This window comes from Apostichopus japonicus, chromosome 16 (assembly GCF_037975245.1).
Source record: "Apostichopus japonicus isolate 1M-3 chromosome 16, ASM3797524v1, whole genome shotgun sequence".
Classification (NCBI taxonomy): domain Eukaryota; kingdom Metazoa; phylum Echinodermata; class Holothuroidea; order Aspidochirotida; family Stichopodidae; genus Apostichopus; species Apostichopus japonicus.
The window spans coordinates 17,642,401-17,657,587 of NC_092576.1; the positions used below are offsets into that span (position 1 = coordinate 17,642,401).

General features: G+C 36.9%; 1 protein-coding gene across 1 annotated transcript in view; it reads left to right on the plus strand.

Moving 5' to 3' along the window:
* Positions 1-15,187, plus strand: part of LOC139983536 (uncharacterized) — a 124,279-nt gene that overhangs the window by 88,618 nt on the left and 20,474 nt on the right. The gene's annotated exons all lie outside the window — the stretch shown is intronic.

A 15,187-nucleotide genomic window follows, 5' to 3' on the forward strand; every position in this document is an offset into this window, starting at 1 on the left:
CCCGCCCGACCCTATACATACACACAAGGAGTAAGATAGGGATTGTGCTCTTTTCTTCCCTTTCTCAATACTTGACATCAATCAATCAATCAATCAGAAGACATATATATAGCGCCAAAATCAACAAAAGTTGTTCAAAGGCGCTCAAGACAGTTCCATGAAATTAATTACAATACACTTCTTGAAAAAGATAACATTTGAGCAGTTACTTATATGAATAGTCTGAGCATCCTTGATGTGATTTGGAAGAGTGTTCCACTCATCCAAGTAACAGAAAAAATAGTCTCATACACTTTTGGCGTAGTGGTTCATGGATGACGTCATTAAAAGCTTGATTGGCTCTTAGCAATATGAATTTAACTAACATGTTCACTATGAAGTACAAATTCGAAACGGGAGAAATGGTGTTGAAAATCATCCAAATATGCTATGTTTTAAGAACAAAGTTACAAAATTTGATTTTGTTGAGTTATTAAAATGTATAAATCACAATGCTAACATGGAAATTTAGGCCTGCACTAAAGGACCGACGTCATCATCAATTTAGCCTTAAAGGAGTATTCCGGACATTTATCATATTTTAAAGGTGAACATCTTATAAAACCAGAAAAGCTGAAGAAACATTAATAACACTCCTTTCATTGGACTATAACATTTAAAACTGAAAGTCCACCTAAATTCATCCTTTAACACACAATGTAAATTTAACAGTTTATCTTTCAAATGTTACTGCTTTGTATTATATGGAGTTATTATTATTATCGTACAACCTGATCCCTCTACAAGAGCCTTCATAACGAATGTGTTCATCCAGTCATCATGCCATTGTCTTGAGACTATAAGCATTTGATATCGTCACAATCATAGTAGGCTAGTTGCATGTGTTTTATACTGGAGATGTATCTGACGATGATTGTAGTATTTGGAAGATATTAACAGTTTACAACATAATCTCTTAAGTAGATCCGTTCCCAATGGAAATAGTGGCATCTTTTTGAGAAAAAAGTGAATGACGTCACAGCTGATGATTGGCGACGCCATTTTAACCTGCATTTTGCATTGCTCTAATATAAAGATAAAATAATGTATATTAGGCAAAATTGTTATTAGAATTAATGGGTCGAGCAAAATACATATTACTAGAACAATGGAGAGATGACACCTTGACCACCCTCTTCCAACCCACCCCCTGGAAGAAGTGTCAACAATACCACGAGCCAAGAAGAAATTATGTGTGTCGTCCAATATAGTGACGTCACCATATCACACATAGTCGTTTCCTTATTAAACTTTCAATTGCTTACTGACAGTTTTTGTCCTGTTAGTATTAAGGAAAGACTCGTGATAATCTCTCATTTTTCCCGATAAAATTAATAATGTAAGGAAGAAGGGTGGAATTATACCAACCGTTTATATAACCGTTTTAGTGATAACACACATGTTAGCCAAAAAAAAAGTATAAATATTTCAAGATATGGCCTTATTACGCCTAAGCAGTGGGAAAGGAAGGTTGTGGATCCAACATTATTACAATAATAAACAGATATGTTTGTTTCTGTCAATGGAATGAACTTATCACTTTTTTTTCAAACATTTAATCAGGATCAGCTTTGCTAATACAAAATATAACAAAATCAATGGCAGTTGATACAGTTGATATAAGTGACCGGATAAGAAAATTACATATATAGGGATAAACAATCGGGCTGATGATGGAATTTGGTTAGATATATTAGGATTTTACAATTACAAAAAAACAAAAATAATGCATTTTAACATATAATAAATACTTAAGTAGAGAGTATTCAGCTGTATTGACTTACAGTTAATTGAATTATGCCAGGTTTATTTGGAAACTCGTCTCATCGAATCCCTAAACAAGAGGAAAAATTATAAGTAAAGAATATGTATAAGATAACACAGAAAGAAAAACAATGGAGTATATTTAAATGTTGTAAATATTCATCATATGCAGCCATATAAGAAGTGTCGAGATAATCGATTTAGGTTACAACGAAATTCATTTTCACTTCTTTTTAAATGTATATGATTTATGATTTTAGCAACCATTGTAGGTGATTCCCAGCAGCGGATTTCCTGCTAATACATCATGTGCATATTTTAGTACTGAATATGATATACATATGAAGGCTAAATCCATAAATCCATGGTTAATAATGCTATTGTCGCTTTAAATCATGGAATCAAAAGGACACCTTTGTGAAGGTATGATTTTGTTAAAGCTTATTTTTTTTTTATCGTCATCTTTAATACGGGTAGTCGTGCTTAGTGCAGAAGCACTGCTTTCCTGATGATCCCTCAGTAATATTTAAAATTTTGAAAAAAAAATTATCAAAATAGCAACACTGAATAATATGTGTCAACAATTATTTATCAATCCTAACATTGATATATAACCATTTTACCTTTTTTTTATGTTAATGTGCACAGCACAATGATATAATCCTCTCCCGTTCTATAAAAGTGACTTCTGTGTTAAACTGGATTACTGTAAAAGAATCAGTTCACTAATCTCCACACTCCATCCTCTTCCCTGCCGGTAGCCATCAAATAACCTATTCAGGGAATTTCCCCTTCATATCACTATGACTGAATCAATATAACTCAATGTACTATCGCAATGCCACCATGCAGGGGAAGGTTCCGAACTGTTTAAACGCTGAAACAGTTTTCTTAGAGTTTACAGTAACTTATATAAATAAATAAGTTTTGTCCCATAGTAAAAACTGGATCGTGCTGATAAATCTGACACACCGGTAGCATGTGCTCTTAGGATTGTAAGCCCTAAAAAGAAACTGAATTTTTTGGGGATTACACATATCGTCAGTTCTCAATGAAATCAGAGTAGCACATGCTACCGATTTATAGCACGGTCCAGTCGTTACTGTGGTACAAACGATGTACATTAGTTACTGTGTTCTCTGTTCATATCGGGTGTAACACTGGTCTCGTCAACTGGTGTTGCCATTTTCAATTGAGCTGCAAGGTTTAACATTATAATCATTATAAGAAGTCATCATTCGTGACATCTGACGAGATAGTTATTTCGTTGATTCTCTTGACGTGCTAGACCGGGTTCGACCGATGTGTTTTGTTATGGCGGAACCGTTGTGATTATTAGCAGCTTTTGTATTCATTGGAGAAATATTAACTGTTTAGTCGTTAAGTATAAATGCATATTATCATACGAGTCTCTTTTGCTAGCGTTACCTGACGTTGAAGGTTGAAAATGGCTGCTGCATATGAAAATATTTTAATACTTTTGACGGCTTAATTATGTGTAATACACGTCACTGTGGGGTAGGGATATACCTCTCCATTTAACTTTAAATACTATCTTTTAGATTAAAATAATTTATTCAGAGGAATCCTCCCTCCCTCGGCCTTGAAACGATGGAACTACAACCCGGTAGTTTTCTGTCTTTTGTCAGAAATACTTCATCACGTCAACTCATCCGTCTGCTGCATGATGGCCGTACACACCCAGTTATCGTTATTACCAATACGTCTTATTAATCCTAGCTGTACGTGTCAGCTAAGTAAATTTAAAAATGCCTCAGTAATTCAGATATAACATGCCTTGAAAAGAGCTCTTGTGTTAATTCTGGGGGAAAAAAAGACAATTTGATACTAACTCTTAGAATATTGTTTGTTAGCTGGACTAGTCAGGTGTCATTACATATGATGACACAAATTTGAAAAATATAAAAATTAAAATAACCTTCTGATTTGGCGTAACATGCACCGTCTGTTTCTAATTGTTTTAGGCGAATTGTTTAAGATAATGTCAACACTGAATATTTCAAAATGAAATTGCATTTATTGGAAAATCAGATAGAATGATGTCATATATCTCAATTTGACTAATATTACATTGGGTTGGTATATATTAAATAGCTACCTTATTGATAAATCGGTAATCGATTACACGGTTAACTACTCTAATTTGATTATTTCGAGTTGATACACCGTTATTGATGATCAAATTATCCCTCGCGATCAAAATGAGATAAGCAATGCTATAACTGAACATCACATTTGATATGTAGTCTGAAACTAGAAAAGTCAATTGTGGTGATCTCCATTTCAATATAACCTTCCCAATAAAGTATCACTGTTCCTTGAAAAGCTTCAGGGGATTTGAAGAATCACTTGCTTAAATTAATATTAATCCATGGTATACGTGACTAACATAAGTGTGTGCGTCCAAGCATGCTTATATATAAATATATTGAAAGGACGGATCTGTGTTCTATTTGAAACCACGAAACTGGTTGTTCTTCAGCGTGGTAATGGTTGCCATGATGTTGGTCACTTGCACACATGGACACAAGAGGAGCTGCTTGTATTACTCCATTTCAATGGTTCCGATCTAAAAAATGTCTTGGTTGGTGGGGAAGGGGGGGGGGTGATTATTGTATTAGTGTTAACTGGAAATAAATTATAAAATAGAAAGAAACTCTGTAGTAGTATGTGTTACTCTGCTAACCCGCTTCGTTGTTCTGTTGTACGGATACCATGGTAACCAAAACGTATGCAATCACTGACAAAATATTACATTGCAATATTCTTGTTTTTTGAGGTAATTTCCATCAATTTGATGCACTCTAACATGTTTGATAAAGTAACCATAAAGGACGTGTAAGCCAAAGGTCAACTTAAGGGTCACATTTTAAGTTTTCAAAGAACGTTTAAGAAACCTTTTGGTACCACTCTTTGTACTCACATCACTATTTATAGAGGGCAGAAATATGATAAGGAAGGCTAAATACTAAGCTGTATGAACTGAACAAAGGGTTTTAAAAAGTTCGTGTTACTTCCCGCGTGTTTTGAATATACACCAGTATGCATGCATTAGTGGATCTCGAAGGATTCAGGGTCCGGGGGTGGGGTGTGGAAGGGGTTTGTGACTACGGTATAGTCGGTAAGTAGTAATGCGTTTTATTGTTTAAAATTTATCTTCGGCTATTTGTCATATTTATTATATATTACTAATGATGTTCTTATATAATAAGTAAGAGGATAATAAATTGCAACGTTTGGGCCTTCCATCCTCATCCATTCCTTATTGTTATTTTCGAGGTCACCAAATTCTACAAGAGCAAAGACAAAATCTTATTTTGTTTGTGTATGCACGTTTATTACAAATGTAGAAGCATTAAAAAAAAAAAATTATGTAAACAGAAATATATACCTCTTTACTAATATGACATGCATGTTATAAAAGTCTGTTAATAATTCAAGAGTATCGGTATGGTAATTAACAACCGAGCACAAAATTTCAACAGTTACTACAAACATAACATGTATGACTTTGAGACAACATAATTGACATAACCACTACATTGTTAAACGTCTCCAGCAATCCTAACTATAAGTAAACATTTGTATTATTTTTCTGAAAAGAAAATAAGTTTTTTAGAAAAATAATAACAGAAACCAATGAGAGTAAATTATATTAATAAATATGTCTTCACTTAAAGAGATGTACTTAGCATATTACGCGTTTTACATCACCACTCGATGTACATTAAATTAGATCGTCCATTCATCATAACACCTTCATTATGGCTATATATTCACAACTAATATGCATAACTTACTTATCTGTGATTATCATATAAAGTACTGGGCTCATACAATGTAAATAATCAGACCTCAATGATGCGGGATAACGCCTGGATTAGCTCCCGGTTCTACAACGTGCATTAACTCGATGCCAAAGTAATGTCCATAAACATACGTCCATATATATGCCGAAGAACCACACATTCTAACCTCGGACCATGAAGTGACCAACTGGATGTATCGGGAAAGGGGCGACCGCCCCCCCCCCCATCGAGCAAATTTTCTTTATGACATCGCTAGTAATTTCAAAATAGACAATGCTTAGATGCAACTTACAAGGCCTGGGAAGTGTCATTTCCAGCGATCTGGGAGGCATTTTCGGCCAAAATTTTTCTTGTACGCTTCGCGCCAACTCATGGTGGCGCTTCGCTTAGATAGTTTGCCTACAGGCAATTACTCGCTACACGCCTGTTCGAATTTGTAAAGCAAAGAGCAGATATAACATCATATCAGTGAGCATTGAAATGCATTTTCCACGATGAACAGCCTAAAAAACTGTCTATGTGTGTAGTCAATGGCGTAGGAGCCCAATTGGATTTGGGGGCTGTAATGACTTGCCCGAAAAAAAAAAGCCAAAATTTTTCGCGCGAAAAGCGCGCGTTCAACATATCGATGCCAATATCATATAAGCAAACATCGGTCATTATATTGCATGGCATCGTGTACCGCACGGCCCGTCAAAGTTGCACAGTATACCGCCAAATGCTAATGTAAACAACGAAATATCTTATGTAGATGGAGAAAAGCATACAGATCCATTTATGTCAAAACTCTCTTTTGCAGTAGTAATGTAGGCCAAGCTTAGAACTTTATTTTAATTACCACAGAGATAATTTTTAAGCTATTCATTGCTATTTATTTTTCTTTCAGTAGATGTCCGAAAAGAATTGGAAAAAAATTGGGTTGCGGGGGGGGGGGCTGCAGCCCCCGCCTCCTACGGGACCTACGCCTATGTGTGTAGTGTTCGGTTTCGATATACCTGATATCGGAAATATCTGCTATTTTTCTGTTCCTTCAACGAAGTTTTACAATAGCCATTATAAGAGGTTGCAATATTTCTACACCAATAAATTAACTGTGTCTGAATTTTAAAAAATTTCCTGACCAACATTATTCATCATACTTTCCTCTACTCGTGCAATTTTGACCTGTCTGTTAGGGGTTGAAGGAGGTTTTTCTATATTGGTTATCCATAGATTGAAGTTTGTGCAACATTATAAGTATGTTTTGAAGTGATTTTATTCACGAGAAATGTGAATGTTCAAATTCTCAACAAATAATGGGCTTAAAACCTTGAAAAGTGGGGCTTTCGGATATTGTGGGCCGTGACGTAGAATCACCTACAAAAGCAATGATCAATAGGACATGCAATGAGGTCGAACTTGATGTGTGACTGGTGACAATCTTCAAAAAGGTTATGGATGGAAAAAAAACTTTTGGGAAATACTTTCATTTTCATTTTCAAGCCCGAGAAGTGCCATTTCCGGTGATCTGGGGGGTATCAAAACCAAACATTTTCTTGCACGCTCCGCGCCAACTGATGGTGGCGCTTCGCTTAGATAGTAATCAGAGCCTTATATAGAGAGAGTTGCGACAACTCGGGTCCCGGAATTTTCGATCACGTGACCTCATGGCACCATTTTGGGGCCAACTAATTCTGGCCGTATGATCGACAACAACGTACGTTCGAGCAGTCAACATCTGCGCTGCCATCACAAAATGCCTGGCTGTTCAGCGTGGGGCTGTTCAAATCGTCCCGAAAACGGTTCAAAACTTTTCAGATTCCCAACAAACCTACATAGGAGGAAAACATGGGAGGCAAAAGTAAACAGGCTTCACTGGAAGGCGAACTCCAATCACAAACTTTGTGATGTGAGTACTTCACCTAGGCCTAGTACAATGAACTAAGATTCGTAACACTAGGCCTAGCCTAGTCCATAACCACAGGGATGTAAGTCTTCCGTATTTTTACGGAAATCCGTTTTTTTTTTTTAATTCCAATAAAGTTCCACAAAATTGTACAAATATCAAATACACAACGCGGCAAAAATGCCTGGCCTGTTGCAGCAAGCTAACTTCAATTTTCACTCATCGATCAACCAAAATACCATTTCCTGTTACACATCGCATTGCACTGTACAACATTGTGTGTGCCATGTGAACATCGTTGCGTACGTGCGAACTTCAAATCGCCATAGTTCATTTCTGTCGTTGAAAAACCTTGCCTAATTCACGTTGATTCGTAACTGCTGGTGCTCGACACTAGTAAGTTTCGGAAATAACGCTTGTGATATTTGTGAGCGGCTAAATCTACGGGATACGCATATGATAGTCGATATTCGTGATCGCTTTCAAATGTGAGACTGTTTTTTATTCCGGATTTCGCTGCGACGTATTCGTTACTTGGAGCTAGCCTAACATAACGATAGTGTGTAAGTAGTCAGAACTAGGGGTATGATGTGTTAGAGCGCTAATACTTTTGAGCTAGCCTAACATAACGATAGTGCGTAAGTATTCAGAGCTAGGAGTAGGATGCGTTAGGACGACATTCCCCCGGTTTCTCCGAATAGTTTCCGGGGTTTTTTTGGCTGCACTTACATCCCTGATAACCAGGACTGTGGGTTACACCACACAGTCCTTACAGCTATGTATGGTGCACTGTGCAGTGTACATACACGCATAGTTAACATCACAGAAAACAGAGCATAAATTTCAGGCATGAAAATGGTCTATTTTTAACAAGTTCTGATCAAGAAAGTTGCGATGTTGGGATGAGATCTGTTATAAGGTGCATAAAAATATCTCTACAAAGTTTAGTGGGTATATTCCTTAAATTGAAGGCTCCAGCGTGGCAAGACAAATCGGGGATCTACGAAGCACAGTGTGCAATACAAATCACCAAGGGCTAGCCTAGCCGCCTAATGAAAACTTCTTGGCTCCATGGAGTCATGAGCTTTTTCGGATTATTATTTATGAAAATTTGGGTGGCGATCTGGCAGACCATTGAAATGATTAATCATTCTGCTTTGCACTTGATGATTTGAATTGAACTGGTCCAGAACTCCACTATCTTTTATGAAATAATGTTGAAAAATTAGGTTACTAAAATATCACTGTAGGCTAGGTAAAAATATTTCCTAGAACATTGTGTCCTGTTAGAGGATAGCAGGTAAAACTAACAGAGTCAACTGAAAACCATAGGCCAAATTAGGCTCAGGAATCATGTTTGTCCATGTCATACAATCACATTTATGATTACAGTGAAATTTGAATGAGAAGGGCAAAATTAGTAGAAATGATTAAACTAATTCTTACTATTGGCTTTTAATGTGACCAAAGTAGTGTTCCTGCTTCTAGAATTCTCTAGCACAATAAACATAAATTATATACTGGGGAATTGATCGCCATATTCAAGGATTTTTTATCACCTGAATTATTCTGTTAAAAAAAAATCACTGCAAATTAAGTATTTTGGTGGATCAGAATTTGCTTTACCAGAGTTGACCACTTTTTGATGAAAATAATTTACTTTTATTTTGGCCTTCCATGTCCCATGTACTGTGGAATGCCCCATTTCAAAGCTGTTTAGTTTTATTTTGGTGTTATAATGTAAAACAGTATTTAGTTTTGCTGCTATGCAGAAATTATTAGTTTACAAAATATAGTGTTGCATGAAAATCTTCATTTGTTTTACTTTAGTATTTGTCTGTTTACTCTTTGTCTGTTTAAATTGTATTTTTTACTGGACTTATGGGTTACACATCTTAAACGTGTTAAGGCATAAATGTGTAATGCCTGGTAGGAATTCTAGATATACTTCCACAATTTTGTCCGTATATACTGTAAATGCCCTTCCCTTGCCCTATTTCATTGCCCTATTTCCCGGCAGAGAGTTATATTAAACAGATATGCAGAGGATTGTGCAAGAAACCACAATGTAATCATGATTGTAATCACGATTACATTACAATGTAATCGTAATCGATTACTTCAACTTTAGGCTGTAATCGTAATCATACATTCTCAAGTAATCGTAATCGATTACATTCAGATGTAATCGCCCCAAGCCTGATGTGATTGGTCCATTTAGTTACCATAGCAACCAATTTTCAAAGACCTAGCTTCATAATTCTGTGCACCATGTCAGTACCAGTCACATGTCCAAATATCAACTTCATCAGCCATTGCTAGCTCAAGTTACAGTTAATCCCAATTTTGACCAATCACAGGCTTTGTTTGGTTACCATGGCAACAATGGAAGAATGTACATTATTCCGCAACTGTGCAATATGTGTTACAATATGATATATAACCAGTCATAATACAATTTTACCGTACCAGAATATCTACTGTTGAATTTGGACTTCCAAATGTGCCAACCTCATCCCCTTGAACTTGAGCGCAGCCAATCCCTCCCCCCCCCCTCCCGTTCGACACTCGACGCCCTACTTACACAGCCTCGGCGCCCAAAAGCACCACAACATTATCAGGCCAAAAATAAAACCCAGAATCCCGGTCACACTTCTACAATGCCATCGAAAAATTCCCCTATCCACCTGAACGCCCATTCCCACACATACTGTATGTTGCCCATTTGGCCCCAAAATGGCGCCCAAATTTCAGTTGTCGCAACTCTCTCTATATAAGGCTCTGATAGTAATTCGCGCCCCCCGGGTTAGAAAATCCTGGATACGCGCCTGGATATGGGAGAACAGAGGACAAAGACCAACCAGTAACAAGTAACATCTCGTATTAATGTTATCACTGTTATTTATGTCAAGTTAAGATACGGTTTAAATAATCTTCCTTCCGCACACACAGTCAAAGAAACGAAGACGTTGTGACATTAAAAAAAAATAATAATAATAATATATATATATATATATATATATATATATATATATATATATTAGCATCATGAAATGTTAGATGACGAATCTACAGCGTTAACGTATTGTAACAATTTTCTCTCCACATAAAAGGCTAACTTTAGTAGTCTTTACTCAAGTCGATCATGGTCACTGGTATTCTTGATATTTAATGATAAGACTCATTCTCTGCTTAGAGTTGGGGACGGGTTCGGGAATTTTGAGGACAGATATACGTCTATACGTAGTTACATAACGGGTAATCATGGAAGACATTAATTATTGGCATTGAAGAGATAAACTGGACCGCTCTGTTGGTAATGTTAGTATGAGTGAATATATAGGAACAATATAATTTACTGGGTTTGGATGGGGGGGGGGGTATCCGTTGGGCTATAGCATCATTATTATTCATTGCGATACGAGAGCACCCACTGTGGCATAACATGACTAACTCGGATTATAAACCTTTCACTGTTGAATGTGAGCATATTCACTGTTGAATGTGAGCATACCAAGCTGTTGTTATACCAAATATAAGGAAAATATAGAAACAATAAACAAAAATGTTTTAGTACCTGAGGGATCACGTGCATCAGGTCAGTTACAATGAGAGACCCTTTAGACAAAATTGACATGATAGCAAAGGCGTAGGTACTTAATGAGAAGAATCTACGTTAATGTGAGGTTACTCCTCAACATTTCCAACAACAACATCAAAAGAATAAGCACCGTACTTGGGCAATATGCTTCCCCCAGTCATGATGTGTCAGACCAGAGCGAAGAGAAATATAACTAAATTAAAGAAAGCTGTTGTCGATAGAGTGCTCAATTCCACGTTATGAAGAAGAGCGTAATGTAAATTTTGATTTTTGCAACCAAACCTCTTCATGCTTCAGTTCATGTTTCATGCTTACTAGCAATCGTCAGGAGGTGTACTAAAAAGCTATCTCTCTTTCATCTTAGTTTTGACTTTATTTTGGGGGTGTTTTGGTTGGTGTCTGCAGCTTGCGAGGATTTCTGATCTTTTGTTCAAGAGATTAGGGCTAGAATGATCTATTATTGCTAGTTTCTCGGCCTGGGATAAATTACAAGAACCTGAGCTGTTGATCAATGTGTTTGATCTCCTGACAATGGACCAGGAGATTTGGAAGGCTCTATTACTTTCTTTTAGAGACCAAACATGCTTTGAAAGCTCAGTTTCTCCGTGATATTTCTTCAAGTTGAACGACTTTTTGTGGTTATTTAACCTTGTTTTGAACTTCCCTCCCCACATACCAATATAAATAGACTTAGAATCTCCAGCAGTCACTTCAGCTTTGTATACTATGGAGGGGTTCAGGTAGCATACGCCCATTAAAAGCCCCATTGACTTACACACTAAATCACAAAAATAATGTGGTCAATAAGTCTAGATAGAAGTTTTCACTAGCTTAACGCTACCCATCACCGGATAGCTGACAAGTTGGCCTTTCATGGCACCATCAATTTTCCGTACCATGACCGTGAAAATTTATCCGAGCCGGAAGTTTTCGTTACTTGTAAACAAACCTCTTCACTCAGTGGTAAACAAATTTCCTACGCTGCTCCTGGGAGGCTTAAAGGGGTCTAAAATTGCCTCAATTGACCCAATTTTCTCACCACATGTACTTCCATTGATGCTCTTTAACATGCAAGCCACAAAAAACTAGATTATGATTGATAACAGGTCACAAAGGATGTTCTCCTGCTGCTTTTTGGCACTTTTCCTGAAGGAGAACAATCGAGCGGATTGATATAGACTCTAATATATATATATATTATATATATATATATATATATATATATATATATATATATATATATATATATATATATATATATATATATATATATATATATATATATATATATATATATATATATATATATATATATATATCAATATAAATGTGAGTGTGTGTGCAGTAGAAATCCGTCTTTACTTGTGGTGGAGCAACCTGATACCACATATCGGCTCGGCATATTTAACAGTAACGAGATAAATTTACGTAAACACAAAACTCCAAACACCAAATCTCAAGTACTACGGAGCGCTGCAACAGTGTAATGTTGTGTGTTCTCAGACGTTTAAGAATGTCATCGTAGCGTCTCGTAAGTGAGCTGAGTTCCTCGACTGACGTCACGCCGCTTTACCGTAAATACAACAATTTTTCGAAAGTTTTTATTACCCTCGAATTTTTGATCGTTTATTCCTCGAGGATGCAAGCTCAGTGTGACGCAAATTGGGTATTATTGGAAAGCTACGAGTATACAGAATACGATGAGATAGATTTTTTTTTTCCATTTCATAACCTCTTTAACTGTCATGATATAGAAATATGCATGCACCCTGACAGGCCAAGCCCTCAGATATCAACGTGGGGGTATGATATGTCAGTTGACAACTTCAAGCTATACTTTAGCGGACCCTAAACGTGATGGACTTAGTGTGTAAGATAATGGAAGGATTACTTCTGGTACGACACCTACAACAGCTATAAAATAGAAAGCTCCTGATTAAAACCCTAAGAGGGCTGCCAACCGTGACTGAAATAAACACCGTCGCGTTCTGACTTTTCAGGGATGATGAAGGCCAGTCTCTTAGCATTAGCAATTCCGTTAGATTTTTACAGTTTTACTGATCTTAAAATAGTGAATATACAACGGTGGTTTAATAGGGACATAGGAAAGGAAACAAGTCTGCAGCTCAAATCTGAACACTTGGACTTTGTGTCTCTTTATTTGGACTTTTGTTTTTGGATCTTTTAAAGTCCAAATTTTGAAGGAATAAAAAGAGGCAATATTTTGAGATGAAAAGTCAACATTGTGAGATTTTGGGACACTGCTTTTCTTTCGTATGTCCCTGTTAAGCCACCGTACAATGCTGACTTATTGTGTACACACGAAATTAAACTGCTGCATGCAAAACAGAAGTCTTCTGCTGTACACATGTAAGTAAAGGCGTAGTAGCTTCAAAGTGATAGTTTTACGTCTATCTTGTCCGTGCGCGCATGCAAACAGTGGTACAAGAGCGCTCACAAGATTATCAGGATAAAATCAGGAGCGCGCTCCGAAATATTTGACTGCATTGCATGCTGTACGTACAGAATACCTCCGTGCGTGTGCGTTGATCAATATACGAGTGTTTACTATACCGTCATACACAATGGTTTGTCATTAGAAAATATCTGTTGTCATTTTGCAGGCGTTCATATCAACACGTACTGTACTGTACTGGGGAGTTCTCTCTCTATTGCAAGCAGTGTAGTCTGTAGTCCAGACGTTTGATATATCTTGACGTCGTTCTTCGCCTTAATTAAGTTGTTCGAACGACTCCAATGACGGCCCGAGGTTGCAGAGGAGAAAAGGACGACATTTGAAGACATAGTAAACATAACGTGATTACGGTTATTAATATTTTACATTTTCTGAAGTTGTCTGTCTGCATGTATGTCTGTCTGTGAAGTTAGCCTATGCATAGTCTGCAACGTATACCTAGTCTAGGCCTATCAGTATATGCCTTACTTTTGCCTTCAGTTTTATGCACAACGAGAACAGTGTTACGTCATGGAAATGAACCTATTAGCAACTGAGGCATTTTGACGGCACTTAATGCTTTCTGGGATCAGTGTAGAAAAGTATGTAGGAGAGTTAAAATATGTTCGGTCGGGATTGCGCCAGTAATATGTCTGTTACTTCTTGTAGGTGCCAGACGTGGCACGAGAAGTTGAGAGCGCCATCGATGGCCATCTTCTACCTGTCATCTATCCATTAGCGGCAGGGCTATTATTCAATGAAAAAGTCGAGAAAATATACTATGGAGAGGAGATGAAGAAATGTATGCACTGTATGCCTAAAAAGTCAATATAGGCCATCCGTTCTTTTACCTTTTTTTTTTCTTTTCACTAGGCTACCTTTTACTATAAATACTCCGGACGTACCTTCTGTAATTCCACGATGTTACCAAAGCAACGGAGCGTTAGATTCGAAACGGGGCTATTTTTAAAAGAATATACAAGTCCCATGGAATTGTCGTGAATTTCATATTTGTTTTGGTCATAATACGTTAAATACAGAGCAAAAGCTAGATAAGGTAGAAATTAGATAGATTTATTCGACAATGAGTAAAGTTTACCAGTAGAAAGTCCTAGTATGTCATAATTGAATTCTCCACGCTACTAGGTTTTATTCTCGGCTACGTCTGCTGTATCCGCATGATCTGCTTTGTGTACTGTTATGAAAACCGCACATTTCGATTGTTTTTAATGCACAGAGAGCTCGTGTCATTGTTTATGTCGTAACTATACCTGTTTGTATCACACTGTCTTTCAAACGCCTGCCTCAGTAAACCAGCTTTTAAGAAATGTGAAGTTGTTCTAACAGGAGCATAGCTGTTTCCACACTTAATGGTTTATAATATAAAGGCTAAGTAATGTCACAACAGTCCCGAAGAACAAATATGATCAAGCTTGTCAGAAAAGATGCCGTGGTGGCCTTACACTGTACAAAAGAAGCATTTCTTTTGCAGGTACAGTGTTCATCCTTATATATACTTTCATTAACATTTCCAGTGAAAGGCGACGAGCGAGACAGAAATCAAATTAACTACTCAGGTCTTAAGTTCCGATCGGTTTCTATTGACAAGTTGT